At 44.2% G+C, this 17,622-nt stretch overlaps 1 long non-coding RNA gene across 1 annotated transcript in view; it reads left to right on the top strand.

Moving 5' to 3' along the window:
* Window positions 1-4,509: 4,509 nt before the first annotated feature.
* LOC307184195 overlaps window positions 4,510-17,622 on the top strand; it is a 58,378-nt gene continuing 45,265 nt past the window's right edge. The window contains exons 1-2 of the long non-coding RNA XR_013827680.1: window positions 4,510-4,795; window positions 5,388-5,570. This is a non-coding gene — a long non-coding RNA (uncharacterized lncRNA). The remainder of the gene's footprint in view (window positions 4,796-5,387; window positions 5,571-17,622) is intronic.

Genomic DNA, 17,622 nt, shown 5'->3' with positions numbered 1-17,622 from the left:
GGCTAAACATCTTGAGGAAATAGATCTCATTTATAACTCTAGACAGAACAATTGTAATAGTGTAATTCTAGGTATGGGAAAAAGCAACAGGGGAAAACATTTCCTGGATCATAGTAAACTAGTAAGACAGGTGATCCAGAGAATTTTAAATTATCAACAGGGCCCCATCTGGGACTTCCTTGGTGGCGCAGTGGTTAAGAATCCGCCTGCCGATGCAGGAGACACGGGTTCGAGCCCTGGCCCAGGAAGATACCACATGCCGTGGAGCAACTAAGCCCTTGTACCACAATTACTGAGCCTGAGCTCTAGAGCATGTGAGCCACAACTACTGAGCCCACGTGCCACAACTACTGAAGCCCGCATGCCTAGAGCCCGTGCTCTACAACAAGAGAAGCCACCGCAATGAGAAGCCCACGCACCACAACGAAGAGTAGCCCCCGCTCACCGCAACTAGAGAAAGCCTGTGCAGCAACAAAGACCCAACACAGACAAAAAAAAAAAAGTCACTACATTTCTAATCACTATGGAAAAGAGGTTGAGGATTTAATTTAAAAGATAATGTGTCGGGCTTCATTGGGTGCAGTGGTTGAGAGTACGCCTGCCGATGCAGGGGGCACGGGTTCGTGCCCCGGTCCGGGAAGATCCCACATGCCTCGGAGCGGCTGCACCCGTGAGCCATGGCCGCTGAGCCTGCGCGTCCGGAGCCTGTACTCCGCAACGGGAGAGGCCACAACAGTGAGAGGCCCGCGTACCGCAAAAAAAAAAAAAAAAAAAAAAAGATAATGTGTCCAAAAGTAGAAATGACAGTCATGTCAAAATAAGTCTAATGAAAGATTGAACCTAATGTAAAAAATGTAGGATTATGTTGAATGACATCAAACCAAATAAATGGAAAGGTAAAGCATGTTCTAAGAAAGGAGAGAGCAGTATCACCGTGATGTCAATTCTTCACAAATACCTATAGTGTCTTCATAAAATCCCTTTTTTCTACAATTAGTGTTTCTTAGAACTTCACAAATCTCACTTCTAAGCTTTACAAATAAGAACAAATGTTTAGTAGTAGCAGTGTTTTTCTAAACAACGTTGGGGGGTGGTTAGCTTAAAATGATCAAGGATTAAAAACTTACATTGGTAGCTTAATTATGAAAATATGAAAGTAAAGTATGTTCCCATAGGAATGGATGATTACCATTTAAAAGAGTGAAAATGGGCAGAAGACCTAAATAGACATTTCTCCAAAGAAAGATATACAGACTGCCAACAAACACATGAAAGAATGCTCAACATTATTAATCATTAGATAAATGCAAATCAAAACTACAATGAGATATCATCTCACACTGGTCAGAATGGCCATCATCAAAAAATCTAGAAACAATAAGTGCTGGAGAGGGTGTGGAGAAAAGGGAACCCTCTTGCCCTGCTGGTGGGAATGTGAATTGATACAGCCACTATGGAGAACAGTATGGAGGTTCCTTAAAAAACTACAAATAGAACTACCATATGACCCAGCAATCCCACTATTGGGCATATACCCTGAGAAAACTACAATTCAAAAAGTCATGTACCAAAATGTTCATTGCAGCTGTATTTACAATAGCTAGGCGATGGAAACAACCTAAGTGTCCATCATCGGATGAATGGATGAATGGATAAAGAAGATGTGGCACATATATACAATGGAATATTACTCAGCCATAAAAAGAAACGAAATTGAGTTATTTCTAGTGAGGTGGATGGACCTAGAGTCCATCATACAGAGTGAAGTAAGTCAGAAAGACAAATACCGTATGCTAACACATATATATGGAATCTAAGAAAAAAAAATGTCATGAAGAACCCAGGGGTAAGACAGGAATAAAGACACAGACCTACCAGAGAATAGACTTGAGGATATGGGGAGGGAGAAGGGTAAGCTGTGACAAAGTGAGAGAGTGGCATGAACATATATACACTACCAAACGTAAAATAGATAGCTAGTGGGAAGCAGCCGCATAACACAGGGAGAACAGCTCGGTGCTTTGTGACCACCTAGAGGGGTGGGATAGGGAGGGTGGGAGGGAGGGAGACGCAAGAGGGAAGAGATATGGGAACATACGTATATGTATAACTGATTCACTTTGTTATAAAGCAGAAACTAACACACCATTGTAAAGCAATTATACACCAATAAAGATGTAAAAAAAAAAAAAGAGTGATATACCTTAAACTTCACTGGCTTTCACATTAAAAATTTACCTAGGGACACCTGCTTTACCAGGAGCTTCTTTCCAGTTCCAGGAGTTGAAAGTGTCTGCTGAGAATCCCATCCCCACCCCACGGGCTATCCTGAGTAACCCAGTGAATGAAGGAAACACAGGGATAAATCTATGAACTTGGATTTCATAATGATTTCTTAATATGACATCAAAGGCACAAGCAACACAAGAAAAAATAAAGTGGACATCATCAAAATTAAAATCTCTTGTGCATCAAAGGATACTGGAAAGACATCCCTACAGAATAGAAGAACATATTTGCAAATCATAAATGTGATAAGGTTTTATTGTCCAGAGAACATTAAAAAGCCTAACATGTCAATCACAAAAATGCAAACAACTCAATTAAAAAACGGGCCAAGGGCTTCCCTGGTGGCGCAGTGGTTGAGAGTCCGCCTGCCGATGCAGGGGACACGGGTTCGTGCCCCGGTCCAGGAGGTTCCCACATGCCGCAGAGCGGCTAGGCCCGTGAGCCATGGCCGCTGAGCCTGCGCGTCCGGAGGCTGTGCTCTGCAACGGGAGAGGCCACAAGAGTGAGAGGCCCGCGTACCACACACAAAAAAAACAAAAACACAAAAAACGGGCCAAGGAGGTAAACAGACATTTATCCAAGGATAACATACTAGTAGCCAATAAAGACATGAAAATATTCATCACTAATCATCAGGGAAATGCAAGTCAAAACCACAATGAGATAACCACTTTGCAACCACCAGGACGGGTAGAATTAAAAAGTCAGAAAAGAAATGTCAAGGATATGGAGAAATTAGAACCCTGTACACTGCTGGGGGGAATGTAAAATGGTGCAGCCACTACAGGTAAGATGTTGGTAGTTCCTCAGAAAGTTAAACATAGAATTAGCCTATGACCCAACTATTCCACTCCTGTCTTTACTGAAAGAGATGCTCAAATACGTGTACATGAATACTGGTTGCAGTACTATTTAAAATAGCTAAAAGGTGAAACATTCCAAATGTCTATCAGTGGATGAATGGATAAAGTGTAACCTGTACATAAGATGAGAATAATAGTCACAAAAAGGAAGGAAGCTCTGACACATGCTGCAACGTGGATGAACCTTGAAAACATGCTGAGGAAAAAAAACAGGCAGAAAAGGCCAATATTGTATGATTTATATATACATATAAGATCCAGAATAGGCAAATCTAGAGTCAGAAAACATTTTAGTGGTGACTAAATGGAGGTAGGAGGTAGAGTTATCATGGCTATTACTGCTTTTAATTCTTTTTCAATGGCGATATAACTCACATACCATAACGTTCACTTTTTTTTTTTTTGCGGTACGCGGGCCTCTCACTGTTGTGGCCTCTCCCGTTGCGGAGCACAGGCTCCGGACGCGCAGGCTCAGCGGCCATGGCTCACGGGGCCAGCCGCTCTGCACCATGTCGGATCCTCCCAGACCAGGGCACGAACCCGAGTCCCCTGCATTGGCAGGCGTACTCTCAACGACTGCGCCACCAGGGAAGCCCCGTTCACTCTTTTAAGTGTAAAACTCACTGTTTTTTGTATGTCGCTCACCTGTGCAACCATCACTCTATAATCTGAAAAAGGAAATAATAGCTTTTAACGTTTCAAATTTCACATGGACTGACTAAAGCCTGATCTGACATAAATTTCCTTGTAGTGTAAAATGCACACCTGAGGTCTGTGGCCTCTCACACCTGTGGCTGTGCTAAGACCAGTCCTGCACGTAGTCTGGGGACTGGGGGTCCGAATTCCCACGGGGCAAAGGTCCCTGGCTGAGGGCTGCTGACCTCTAGCCCAAGAGATGGGGAAGGGGATGGAAGGCGGGCCCTCCCCGTGTCAAAGGTCACCTGTGGGACGGAACCTGACCCTGCGTTGCACGCGGTGACGTCACTGAGTCTTTGTTCTTAAAGGGCACAGGCCTAGGATGACCTCGCATCGGGCCGACCCCTGACCCCGAAGGTCACCACAACAGGACCCCCTGCCCTGTCCCATTCTCGTCCTTCCAGTCCCCGCTCCGGACAAGGGGCGGACGGCGAGTCCGCCTTGCAGGGAGGGGTTTCCCCTCGGAGACCCGTCCCGGGAAGGAGGCCACGTAGGTACCGTCTGAGGCAGACAACACGTGACCTCAGCCGGCCTTTTGCTCGGGTTCCCAGAGAGTCCGTGATGCTGTTCAATTAGGAACGGCGGGGGCGGGGCCTGGAGGACTAACCTCTCACCTGTAAGTAGGGGCTGGAGAACTGCCCAATCAAGTGTCAGGGAAGAATTTGGAAACCCGCCAATCAGGGCTGGAGTCCCGAACTCCGTCCAATCAGGGCGCGGGGCCCAGGGCACCGTCCAATTAGGGTCTGGGGCGGGCGCAATTTCGGCCCGTGTTGTCGTGGCTCTTGTACTTAAGCAGCGCTGGTGCGCACGCTGAGCTCGTGAGCACGCCGAGCTCTTGCGCGCTTGGCCCACGGTATCCTAGGTGTACGTTCCCCATCGCTCTCACCTGCCCAAGTCTCGGGGCCGCTGGCGTGACGCCGGGGAGAGCTCAGAACGAGGAGGAGATGGTGAGTGCCCGAGCTGGGGCCGGAGACCAGGAGGGGCTGGTTCCAACCGGCAAAGAACCCGCTGGAAGCTGACGGGGCCCCGCGTCTCCCTCCCCGCTCCCCCTGCTAGTCTCCACCCCAATAAGTCCTCCGCCCCGGGGTGGGGTCTTGGCGTCCTGTCCCGTCCCCACACGGGGGCCCCTCCCCGAGTCCTTGGCTGGGTGGGGTCGGAGGGAGGACAGGACTTGGGGAGGGCGGTTGGGGTGTCTGCAGGGGACCCACCCTGGACCTGACGGTTCTGCTTTCACTCTGGCCTCAGTTTTCAGTAAAGGTAAAATAACGGCTCCTTTCCCCCTCTCTTTCCACTTAGAGTAGTAAGTTCCTCAGGTCTGTTCTTGGTCTCCTGGCGCGGAGCGTGTTGTTTCGACTCGTGTTGTTCTGGGAAGGGTCTCAGGAATGTCCTGTCTTCCACTGCAGTTGTGGGGAAAATGCAGAAAGTTCTGTGGAATTAATTGAAGAACGCTCAGCTAAAGTTGGAGTGGAAATGGGCCTATAGGGAGAGCTCTCTGCGTCCCCCTCCCTCTCCCCAAGCTTCATCAATTACTCCAAACAGGTAGAGACCACCCTCTACATCTCCAACGGAAAGGCGCATCTTACTACCCAGCAGAAAGAAGAAAACCTCTCTGGGCCAGGACAGCCCAGCCACTGAGAAGCCTCCATATTTTGGACGCCCAGCTCCTCCAATGGACTCCTCGGTTAATACAGCCCCTCCAAACTACTCCTTTTCCCTATAATAGTAAGCGCCCCTTCATTATTCTCTGGGTTTGCCGGTGGTCCGTCATAGATTGCGGTTACTCCCTCTATTGCTGAACTCACTTTTGCTGGTAAGATAAGTGGCTATTACACTGATAAACTTGACAGTACACTGAAATAAGGTCAACAAAGAGGTGGATTCATGTCTTTATAAAAATAATAGTGACTCTTCCATACAATGTACAGAGTTCCTGACGCTCTGGTCCTGTTCCATTTCCTGTTAACACGTGGCATTCAGATTAATGAAAATTCTGTAAAATGTGACCTGTAAAAGCAACTAGTGTTCAATTCTGGTTAATTTACAAACACTGTGTTACCATGAGGGTATTAGCTGATAACTGTTACCTGGGTTCTTGGAGCCCTTAATCAGTAGAAATTGATCAGACCAGGTGAAGAGTTCAGGCAAGGCTTTATTGAGGTTCCTGCTACAGCACGAGGGAGCGAGAACAAGTAACTGGTGCCTTTGCTGGATGCAGGAGGAGGGGCGGGCTGGTCCCTTAAAGGGGGTGAGGGTGTGGGTAGGTGGGTGCGTGGGGCCGGAGGGGCGGCTTAGATGGTCTGGGCCACCCCCTTGGTGGTGCAGTGTGCGGGGATCATGCACAGGACTCTGCTTTTGCTCCCGTACCTCGGAAGTGGCAATTGGGTTTTGGCCTTTTTGTAGCTTGTTCTTAATTTGCCCCCACTGCGCATGCGTGCAGTTATTTTTAGTCCCTTAGCGTTTCTTTGCATCTGTTGCTGGAGGAGATGGCTGTCCAGGTGCAAGCACTGCAGCAAAGGGTCCCAGGTCCCAGCCTGCCTCAATACCTGTCTTCTGAAAGGAATAAGCAGGATCCATTTATTAAAACCGTAAAAGTGCCCTAGAATTTCCCTCTATGTTATCTGTGAGCACAGGTGGAAGCAGGGATCCTGCAGGCTCCCATTCACACTCTGGGAGGAGGGGCTTTGTCTCCTGTAAATGACCCACGGAGCTTGAAGCAGGGGCATCACCTGGGGTGGGGGACAAGCTGAGCGCAAAGCTGAGCCTGCGAGGGAGGTGAAGGGAGGTGCCCTGGGGTCTTGCTGCCCCCTCACCCCATGCAGGTGGCCTCCAGACCATGGAACTACCACAGGAGGAGCTGTCGATGCCATGATCATGAGGGGAGGGGACCCACTTCCAGTAGTGCTGGGGGTAGTGTGTCCTCTCTGAGGTGTGCTGTGCTTGCCGTGGGGCTGCTCTTAAATCGTGTGACTTTTGCATTAAGTTAATGATGCCAAAATGATCTTGGCTCTCTGTGCACCGATGCGGAACAGAAATATGGAGAGAGAGTTTTGAGGAAAAGAAAGAATAGCTGGATTCTTTGCCAGGCAAAGGGGGGAACACAGTAGGCTAGCGCCTCAAGAGCTGTGCCCCCTCCAGAGGGTAGAGAGAAGTTTTTTATACTCAGGACTCTTGGTCTGGGGTGGGTGATAAGGATCAAAGTTGTGAAGGTCTTGCATTTATTTCTTGCATTATTTCAAAGTGGTCACAGCTGGCGTTCGGCAGCCTGGCAGCCGGGTCTGGTATCCCTGAAGTTATAGGCCTGTGAAATAAAGAGCGCTACAAGGGAGTGTAGGGGAGAAGAGTGCCAGGTGCAGAGTGTTGATTCATGTGGATTCCTAGAGTAATCAGCTTTGGGAAGGACAAGTCTAGCTACAGGTGTTTGTTAGTAGTAACAGCTACAGGATAACCAAGGTTGCTTATCTCAGGCCCGTTTGGCTGGTCTGTGCCTAAGCCCGTTTGCTTCTTTCTGTTTTGCTGCAACATTAATAATAACAATATAAACACCTGTGGACTCAGCCCCCAGGTGGACAGGTAGGCCCTGGTACCTGTCGGCATCTCCGCATCTCCTGTGCTTCTCCCACATCTTCTCTCCCTCCTGTTGCCAAGGTGACCTCTGTCCTGATTCTTTGTTATTATTCATACCTTTACCATCTCTTATCACCAAGCAGTGTGTCGTCTGATTTTGCCCCTTCAGTTTCCAATAAGTGAACGTTAGTTCGTAAATCACCAGTAATGTCACACAGAAGTTTCTCTGGGGTTTCTCAGCCCCAGTCTGTTTCACACGTGCTGGTGTCTGAGGCTCAGCTCTCCCCATTGACTCATGTGTTCCAGTGCCTTTGCTGCCTGGGTTCTTCCAAGTGTTTTTTTTTCTTTTTTTGGCTGCACCATGGCTTGTGGGATCTTAGTTCCCGGGCCCCCTGCAGTAGAAGCGCAGAGCCCTAACCTCTGGATGTCCAGGGAATTCCCCAAGTGCATTTTTTGATTAGCTAGCAATGCTGCGACAGTCATTCTTCTTTTTATCTCCAAGTGCGAGATGCGACTTGAGTTTCTGCACTTCAGAGAAAAAAGCGTGGCTTCGTAGCTTATGGATAAGTTTAAATTTACTCAGAAAATGCTGGTCGTGTCTGGAGTGTATTCTTGCCCCGCTGTTTATTTCTTCCTTGTCCCCATCGCTGAGTGACCTCAATAAATGTCCACCTCGAGTGGGAGCCGGGGTCTCTTTGTGGTTATGTAGGGTTCTTACCGGATGAGGGTGTGGTGGTTCATCTTCTGTGTGATGTGTTTATTTGTATGTTTATTGATTTCTTCAGTTTTCTTTAGATGCTCTGGGCATGAATCCTCTTTCATTTGCAGGCACTGCCGATATTTTCTCCCCATGTGTGGTTTATCTTTTCATCCCCTTTATTCTGTGGTGAGTGAACTCAAGGTTAACAGGTCAATCTCCTCCTTTGTAGCTTCTTTTTTATTTTCTTTATATAAGAAAAATCTGTATACAGAAGTCGTGGGACACTTGCCTTTAACTTCTGAAAGTACTTCCCTGGCGGTCCAGTGGTAAAGACTCTGTGCTTCCACTGCAGGGGGTGTGGGTTCGATCCCTGGTCAGGAAACTAGGATCCCTAATGCCTCGGGCCTCGGCCAAAGAAACCCCCCAAAATCTGCATTAAATGGATTATTATACATGACATTGATAGTGTTACCCACCCTCCTACCCCACCTCCCGTAGACAGCCGATTGTCCTGCGCTGGAGGAGATTCCTGCCCCATGTCCATTGTTTCCCCAGGTCTGTGAGTCCCTCCTCCTGCTAATGCTGTGTGGCCCCAACTACTGTCCAGACTTAAATGCTTTGATGTGTTTTAGGGAAAGTTCTTCCACCTTGTTCTGTAGGAAACGTGGCTATTTTTAGACATTTGGCTCTCATTTCAGTTTTTAGAAGTCGTTTTTCATAAAGCAAAAAACCAGACCTAGTTTTGGATATAATGGAATTTTGTTAACACTCTGCATCTGTTTGGGAGAGTTGCTATCGTGATGGCATTGTGTCTCTTTTCCGAGAACACGTACTCTCTCTTTCTTTCTACATTGATGTCGTTCGGTAACACTTTATAATTTTCCCTTTATGATCGTTTCAGGGACTTCCCTGGCGGTCCAGCGGTTAAGATTCCGAGCTTCCATTGCAGGGGGCCCGGGTTTGATCTCTCGTCGGGGAACTAAGATCCCGCAAGCCAAGTGGTGCGGATGAAAAGAAAAAAAACATCATTTTATGTCCTTCATTAGAGATTGCCTTGGAAGAAACTACAGCTGTCCGCACTGTGTCGGTCTGTTTTACTTCCACACAGAACATTTCACTTCTGATACTTCTGGTCACCAGAGCTATAGGGGTTTCCCAGACCCAGCAATTCTGTGACACCAACCAGGTGTCCTACAACCCAACTCAGTTCTGACACCGTCCACCTGGAGACAGTGTCAGACCCCACAGGTTAAGGGCTCAGTCCCTAAGGACCGTCCCCCCACCTTAGATGCTAATCGAAGGTAGTTGGTCCCTACGTTGCCCACAACTTCTGTCTGACTTGGCTACAGATCAGAGTTTCCCATAACCCCCTCTCAGGTTCAGTTAATTTGCTAGAGTGGCTCTCAGACCTCAGGGGAACATTTGCTTATGTTTACCAGTTGAGTGAAGGATATGATAAAAGATACACACGGACGTCCAGATGAAGAGATACACAGGGCGAGGTCTGGGAGCGTCCCGAGTGCAGGAGCTTCTGTGCCCCTGGACCTGGGGTGTGTCACCCTCCTGGTGTGGATGTGTTCACCTTGAAGCTCTCAGAACCCCCTGCAACTGGGATTTTAAGGAGGCTTCTTCACACAGGTGTGATCACTTATTCACTGTTTCCAGGCCCTCTCCCCTCTCTGGAGGTTGGGGGGTGGGGCTAAAAATCCCAAGCTTCCAATCATGGCACAGCCTTTCTGCTGACCAGCCCCATCCTGGAGCCCACCCAGTTGCCTCCACAGAACGAAAGATGCTCCTGGTGCACTTATCGCTTAGGAATTTACAAGGGTTTTAAGAGCTCTGTGCCAGGAACTGGGGTAGGGATCCCTATATAAATTTGGTATTATTTCCCAGACATAGTTTAGGAGTTAAAATTTCTAACAAATTGAAAAGGTGCCATTAAAGTTAGTTTTAATGGTCTAGGTTATCCTCTAAAAATGTCTTTTAGCTGCTGTTACTAGTGATTCACAATGCACCAAGATCTGTTTTTGTATCGCATTTCTGGAAACGTACCAAAACCCCTGTACTCTGATTATAAGCTTATTCTCTGGTTCAGCTTCTTTGTGGATCTTCCATATGTAATACTTAGAGTTATTTCATGTTGGACTGTATTTGATTTACAGTATGATAGTTTCAGATGTACAGCAAAGTGATTCAGTTACACATATACATATATCTATTCTTTTTCAGTTTCTTTTCCCATTTATTATGGAATATATATTTTTAAATTTTATTATTTTTGGCTGCGTTGGGTCTTCGTTGCTCCACGGCATGTGGGATCTTCCCGGAGCAGGGCTCGAACCCGTGTCCCCTGCATTGGCAAGCGGATTCTTAACCACTGCGCCACCAGGGAAGCCCTATTATGGAATATTGAGTAGAGTTCCCGGTGGTCTTGTTGGTTATCTATTTTATATATAGTAGTGCGTGTATTTTTTAAAATTAATTTTTATTGGACTATAGTTGCTTTACATTGTTGTGTTAGAGTACTGTGTGTATGTTAATCCCAAGCTCCTAATTTATCCCACCCCCCAGGTTTACCCTTTGTAACCATAAGTTCGCTTTTGAAATCTGTGAGTTTGTTTCTGTTTTGTAAATAAGTTCATTTGTATCATTTTTTTCAAATAAGATCCAACATATGAGTGTTATCATATATTTGTCTTTCTCTGTTTGACTTACTTCACTTAGTATGACAATCTCTAGGTCCATCCATGTTGCTGCAAATGGCATTATTTCATTCTTGTTAATGGCTGAAAAATTACATTGTATATAGGTACCACATCTTTGTCCATTCATCTGTTGATGGACATTTAGGTTGCTTGCATGTCTTGGCCATTGTAAACAGTACTTCAGTGAACACTGTGGTGACGTATTCTTTCGAAGCATGGTTTTCTACAGATATATGCCCAAGAGTAGGATTGCTGGATCATATGCTAGCTCTATTTTAAGTTTTTTAAGGAACCTCCATGCTGTTCTCTATAGTGGCTGTACAGGTTTACATTAATACCAACAGGGTAGGAGGGTTCCCTTTTTTCCACACCCTCTCCAGCATTTATTATTTGTAGACTTTTTTTTTTTTTTTTTTTTTTTTTGGCAGTACACGGGCCTCTCACTGTTGTGGCCTCTCCTTTTGCGGAGCGCAGGCTCAGCAGCCATGGCTCACGGGCCTAGCAGCTCTGCGGCATGTGGGATCTTCCCAGACCGGGGCACAAACCTGTGTCCCCTGCATCGGCTGGCGGACTCTCAACCACTGCGCCACCAGGGAAGCCCTATTTGTAGACTTTTTGATGATGGCTATTCTGAATGGTGTGAGGTGGTATCTCGTAGTTTTGATTTGTATTTCTCTAATAATTAGCGATGTGCCTCTGGCCATCTGTATGTCTTCTTTGGAGAAATGTCTATTTAGGTCTGCCAATTTTTTTAAAGATTTTTTTTTTTTTGATGTGAACCATTTTTAAAGTCTTTATTGAATTTGTTACAATATTGCTTCTGTTTTATGCCTTGGTTTTTTTGGCCACGAGGCATGTGGTTTCTTAGCTTCCCGATCAGGGATCGAACCCACCCCATACATTGGAAGGCGAGGTCTTAACCAGTGGACTGCCAGGGAAGTCCCTTTCTGCCTATGTTTTGATTGGGTGTTTGTTTTTTTGATATTGAGCTGTATGAGCTGTTCGTAAATGTTGGCGATTAATCCCTTGTTGGTTGCATCGTTTCTAAATATATTCTCCCATTCTGTGGGTTGTCTTTTTGTTTATGGTTTCCTTTGCTGTGGAAAAGCTTTTGAGTTTAATGAGGTCCCATATGTTTATTTTTGTCTTTATTTTCATTACTGTAGGAGATGGATCAAAAATACGGTTGCGATTTATGTCAAAGAGTGTTCTGCCTATGCTTTCCTCTAAGAGTTTTATAGTGTCCGGACTTACATTTAGGTCTTTAATCCATTTTGAGTTTATTTTTGTGTATGTTGTTAGAGATTGTTCTAATTTCATTCTTTTATATGCAGCTGTCCAGTTTTCCCAGCACCACTTACCGAAGAGACTGTTTCCTCCATTGTATATTCTTGCCTCCTTTATTGTACGTTAATTGACCATAGGTGCGTGGGTTTATCTCTGGGCTTTCTGTCCCGTTCCATTGATCTATATTTCTGTTTTTGCGTCAGTAACACACTGTCTTGATCACAGTAGCTCCGTAGTATAGTCTGAAGTTAGGGAGCCTGATTCCTCCAGCTCCGTTCTTTGTTGACCCAAAGATTGCTTTGGCTCTTTGGGGGTCTTCTGTGTTTCCATACAAATTAAAAAATTTTTTGTTCTAGTTCTGTGAAAAATGCCATTGGTAATTTGATAGGGCTTGCATTGAATCTGTAGATAGTCTTGGGTAGTATAGTCATTTTGACAATATTGATTCTGTCAATCCAAGAAAATGGTATGTTTTTCCATCTGTTTGTGTCATGTTCAGTTTCTTTCATCAGCATATCATAGTTTTCAGAATACAGGTCTTTGCCTCCTTAGGTAGGTTTATTCCTAGGTATTTTATTCTTTTTGATGTGATGGTAAATGGAACTGTTTCCTTAATTTCTCTTTCTGATCTTTTGTTGTTAGTGTATAGGCATGCAACAGGTTTCTGTGTATTAATTTTGTATCCTGCAACTTTACTGAATTCCTTGATGAGCTCTAGTAGTTTTCTGCAGCATCTTTATGGTTTTCTATGTATAGAATCATGTCATCTGTAAAGAGTGACAGTTTTACTTTTTCTTTTATTTCATTTTCTTCTCTGATTGTCATGGCCAGAACTTCCAAAACTATGCTGAGTAAAAGTGGCGAGAGTGGACATCCTTGTCTTGTTCCTGATCTTAGAGGAAATGCTTTCAGCTTTTCACCATTGAGTGTGATGTTAGTTGTGGATTTGTCATATATGGACTTCATTATGTTGAGGTATGTTCCCTCTATGCCCACTCTCTGGAGAGTTTTTATCATAAATCGGTTTTGAATTTTGTTAAAAACCTTTTCTCTATCGAGATGATCAGATGGTTAAAGTGGTGTATCACAGTGATCGATCTGCAGATATTGAAGAATCCTTATATCCCTGGGGTAAATCCCACTTGATCATGGTGTATGATCCTTTTAATGTATTGTTGGATTTGGTTTGCTAGTATTTTTTTTTTTTTGGCCATGCTGCATGGCTTATGGGGTTTTAGTTCCCTGACCAGAGATCGAACCCTGACCCTCAGTAGTGAGAGCATGGAGTCCTAACCCCTGGACCGCCAGGGAATTCCCACGGTTTGCTAGTATTTTGTTGAGGATTTTTGCGTGTGTGTTCACCAGTGATATTGGACTACAATTTTCTTTTTGTTGTGGTATCTTTGTCTGGTTTTGGTATCAGAGTGATGGTGGCCTCATAAAATGAGTTTGGGAGTGTTCCTTCCTTTGCAGTGTTTTGGAATAGTTTCAGAAGCATAGGCATTAACTCTTCTCTAAGTGTTTGATAGAATTCACCTGTGAAACAGTCTTGTCCTGGACTTCCGTTTGTTGGGAGTTTTTAAATCACAGTTTCAATTTCAGTACTTGTGATTTTTCTCTTCATATTTTCTGTTTCTTCCTAGTTCAGTCTTGGGAGATTGTACTTTCCTAAGAATTTGTCCATTTCTTCTAGGTTATCCATTTTATTGGCATATAGTTGCTTGTAGTAGTCTCTTATGATCCTTTGTATTTCTGTGGTGTCTGTTTTAACTTCTCCATTTGCATTTCTAATTTTTTTGATTTGAGCCCTCTCCATTTTTTTCTGGATGAGTCTGGCTAAAGGTTTATCAGTTTTGTTGTTTATCTTTTGAAAGAACCGGCTTTTCGTCTCATTGATCTTTTCTATTACTTTGTCTCTAATTTCATTCATTTCTGCTCTGATCTTGATGATTTCTTTCCTTCTACTAAGTTTGGGTTTTGTTTGTTTTTCTTTCTCTAGTTGCTTTAGGTGTAAGGTTAGGTTGTTTATTTGATATTTTTCTTGTTTCCTGAGGCACAACTGTATTGCTATAAACTTCCTTCTTAGAACTCTTTTTGCTGCGTCCTGGAGGTTTTGAATCATGTTTTCGTTTTCATTTGTCTCTAGGTATTTTCGATTTCTGCTTTGACTTCTTCAGTGATCCATTGGTTGTTCAGTAGCATATTTAGCCTGTATGTGTTTGTGTCTTTTACAGTTTTTTCTTGTTGAATTATAATCTCATAGCATTGTGATCAGAAAAGATGCTTGATATGATTTCAGTTTCATAAATTTACCGAGACTTGCTTTGTGGCTCAGCATGTATTCTATTTTGGAGAATGTTCCATGTACACTTGAGAAGAATCTGTATTCTGCTGCTTCTGGTTGGAATGCTCTATAAATATCAATTAAGTCCATCAGATCTAGGGACTTCCATGGTGGCACAGTGGTTAAGAATCCGCCTGCCAATTCAGGGGACATGGGTTTGAGCCCTGGTCTGGGAAGATCCCACATGCTGCAGAGCAACTAAGCCCATGCGCCACAACTACTGAGCCTGTGCTCTAGAGCCTGTGAGCCACAACTACTGAGCCTGCGTGCCACAACTACTGAAGCCCCCACGCCTAGAGCCTGTGCTTCACAACAAGAGAAGCTACTGCAATGAGAAGCCTGTGCACCACAATCAAGAGTAACCCCCGCTCGCTGCAACTAAAGAAAGTCCACATGCAGCAATGAAGTACCATTGCAGCCAAAAATAAATAAATAAGCATTAAAAAGACTCAATGTATAAATAAATAAAAAGTAAATAAGTCCATCTGGTGTAACATGTCATTTAAGACCTATGTTTCCTTATTGGTTTTCTGTCTGGATGATCTGTCCATTGATGAAAGTGGGGTGTTAAGTTTCCCCAGTATTATTGAGTTACTGTGAATTTCTCCTTCGATGGCTGTTAGCATTTGCCTTATATATTGAGGTGCTCCTCTGTTGTATGCGTATATTTTTACGATTGTTATATCTTCTTCTTGGATTGATCCCTTGATCATTACGTAGTGTCTTTCTTTGTCTCTTGTAACAGCTTTTATTTTCATGTCTGTTCCGTCCGATATGAGTATTGCTACTGAGCTTTTATTTGATTTCCATTTGTGTGGAATACCTTTTTACATCCCTTCACTTTCAGTCTGTATGTGTCCCTAGATATGAAGTGGGTCTTTTTTAGACAGCATATGTACAAGTCTTGTTTTTGTATCCATTCAGCCAGTCTATGTCTTTTGGTTAGAGTATTTAATCCATTTATGTTTAAGGTAATTATTGATTTGTATGTTCTTATTGCCATTTTGTTAATCGTTTTGGATTTGGTTTTGTAGGATTTTTTTCTCTTGTGATTTGATGACTGACTTTAGTGTTGTATTTGGATTCTTTTGTGTGTGTGTATCTATTGTAGATTTTCGGTTTGAGGTTATCATGGAATTATGATATAGCAGTCTATATACATACAAGATTGTTTTCAGTTGCTGGTCTTTTAATTTCGAATGCATTTCCAGTATCCTGTATTTGTACTTTCCTCTTCTCACGATTGCTGGTTTTGATATTATATTTGTATGTGGATGATTTCCTACCTCTGCTGTATGTTTGCCTTTAGTGGTGAGCTTTCCCATTTGTAATTTTCTTGTTTGTAGTTTTGGCCTTTTCTTTTCCACCTAGAGAAGTTTCTTTAGCATTTGTTGTCAAGCTAGTTTGGTGGTGCTGAATTCTCTTAGCTTTTGTTTCTTTGCAAAGCTTCTATTTCTCCATTGAATCTGAATGAGAGCCTTGCTGAGTAGGGTATTGTTGGTTGTAGGTTTTTCCCTTTCATAACTTTAAATATATTGTGCCACTTTCTTTGGGCCTGTAGCGTTTCTGTTGGAAAATCACCCTATCACCTTATGGGGATTCCCTTTTATGTTATTTGTTGCTTTTCCCTTGTTACTTTTAGTATTTTCTTTCTGTCTTTAATTTTTGTAAATTAATAAAATCTTTATGTATTTGGCTATGCTGGGTCTTATTTGTGGCACGCAGGATCTTCAGTCTTTGTTGTGGCATGTGGAATTTTGAGTTGCAGCATGCAGCATCTTTTATTGTGGCATGCAAACTCTTAGTTGTGGCATGCAAACCCTTAGTGCGGCATGTGAACTCTCAGTTGTGGCATGTAGGATCTAGTTCCCTGACGAGGGATGGAACCTGGGCCCCCTGCATTGGGAGCGTGCAGTCTTCTCCACTGGACCACCAGGGAAGTCCCAGTTTTTGTAAATTTAATTAATATGTGCCTTGGCTTGTTCCTCCTTGGGTTTATCCTGCCTGGACTCTCTGTGCTTCCTTTCTTGTGATAAGGAAGTTTTCAGCTATTATTTCTTCGAATATTTCCTCGGGTCCTTTCTTATCCTTCTGGGACCCCTATAATGTGAACAAATTTTGGTGTGTTTAATGTTGTTCTAGAGGGCCTCTTAGACTGTCATTATTTCTTTTCATTCTTTTTTCTTTATTCTGTTCCAGGGTAGTGATTTCCATTATTCTGTCTTCCAGCTCACTTATCTGTTTTTCTGCCTCACTTATTCTGCTATTGTTTCCTTCTAGTGTATTTTTCATTTCAGTTATTGTATTGTTCATTTCTGTTTGTTGTTTAGATCCTCTAGGTCTTTGTTAACCATTTCTTGTATTTTCTTGGTCTGTGCCTCCATTATTTTTCCGAGATCTTGGATCATCTTTACTGTCATTACTCTGATTCTTTTTTGGGTAAATTGCTTATCTCCACTTTACTTAGTTGTTCTTCTGGGCTTTTATCTTGTTCCTTCGTCTGGGACATATTCCTCTGCTGTTTCATTTTGTCTAACTTTCTGTGATTGTGGTTTCCATTCCACAGGCTGCAAGATTGTAGTTCTATTTTAAATTAATTAATTAATTTTATTTTTGGCTGCATTGAGTCTTCATTGCTGCACATGGGCTTTCTCTAGTTGTGGTGAGCAGGGGCTACTCTTCGTTGTGCGCGGGCTTCTCATTGCGGTGGCTCCTCTTGTTGCGGAGCATGGGCTCTAGGTGCGTGAGCTTCAGTAGTTGTGGCACTCGGTCTCAGTAGGTGCGCAGGCTCTAGAGTGCAGGCTCAGTAGTTGTGGCACATGGGCTTAGTTCCTCTGCGGCATGTGAGATCTTCCTGGATCAGGGCTCGAACCTGTGTCCCCTGCATTGGCAGGCAGATTCTCAACCACTGCGCCACCAGGGAAGCCCGGGATTGTAGTTCTTGATTCAGGTGTCTGCCCCCTGGTGGGTGAGACTGGCGAAGGGCTTGTGCTGGCTTCCTGGTAGGAGGGACTGGTTTCTGCTCACTGGTGGGTATAGCTGGGTCTTGTCCCTCTGGTTGGCAGGGCGTGTCAAGGGGTGTGTTTAGTAGGAAGCTGTAGGATCAGGAAGACATTAGGCAGCCTGTCTTCCGATGGGCAGGGCTGTGTTCCCGCCCTGTTGGTTTTTTGGCCT

Source organism: Stenella coeruleoalba, assembly GCF_951394435.1.
Source record: "Stenella coeruleoalba genome assembly, chromosome: 3".
Taxonomy (NCBI): domain Eukaryota; kingdom Metazoa; phylum Chordata; class Mammalia; order Artiodactyla; family Delphinidae; genus Stenella; species Stenella coeruleoalba.
The sequence above is the reverse complement of the archived record's forward strand: the minus strand, read 5'-3'. Positions and strand labels throughout refer to the sequence as shown.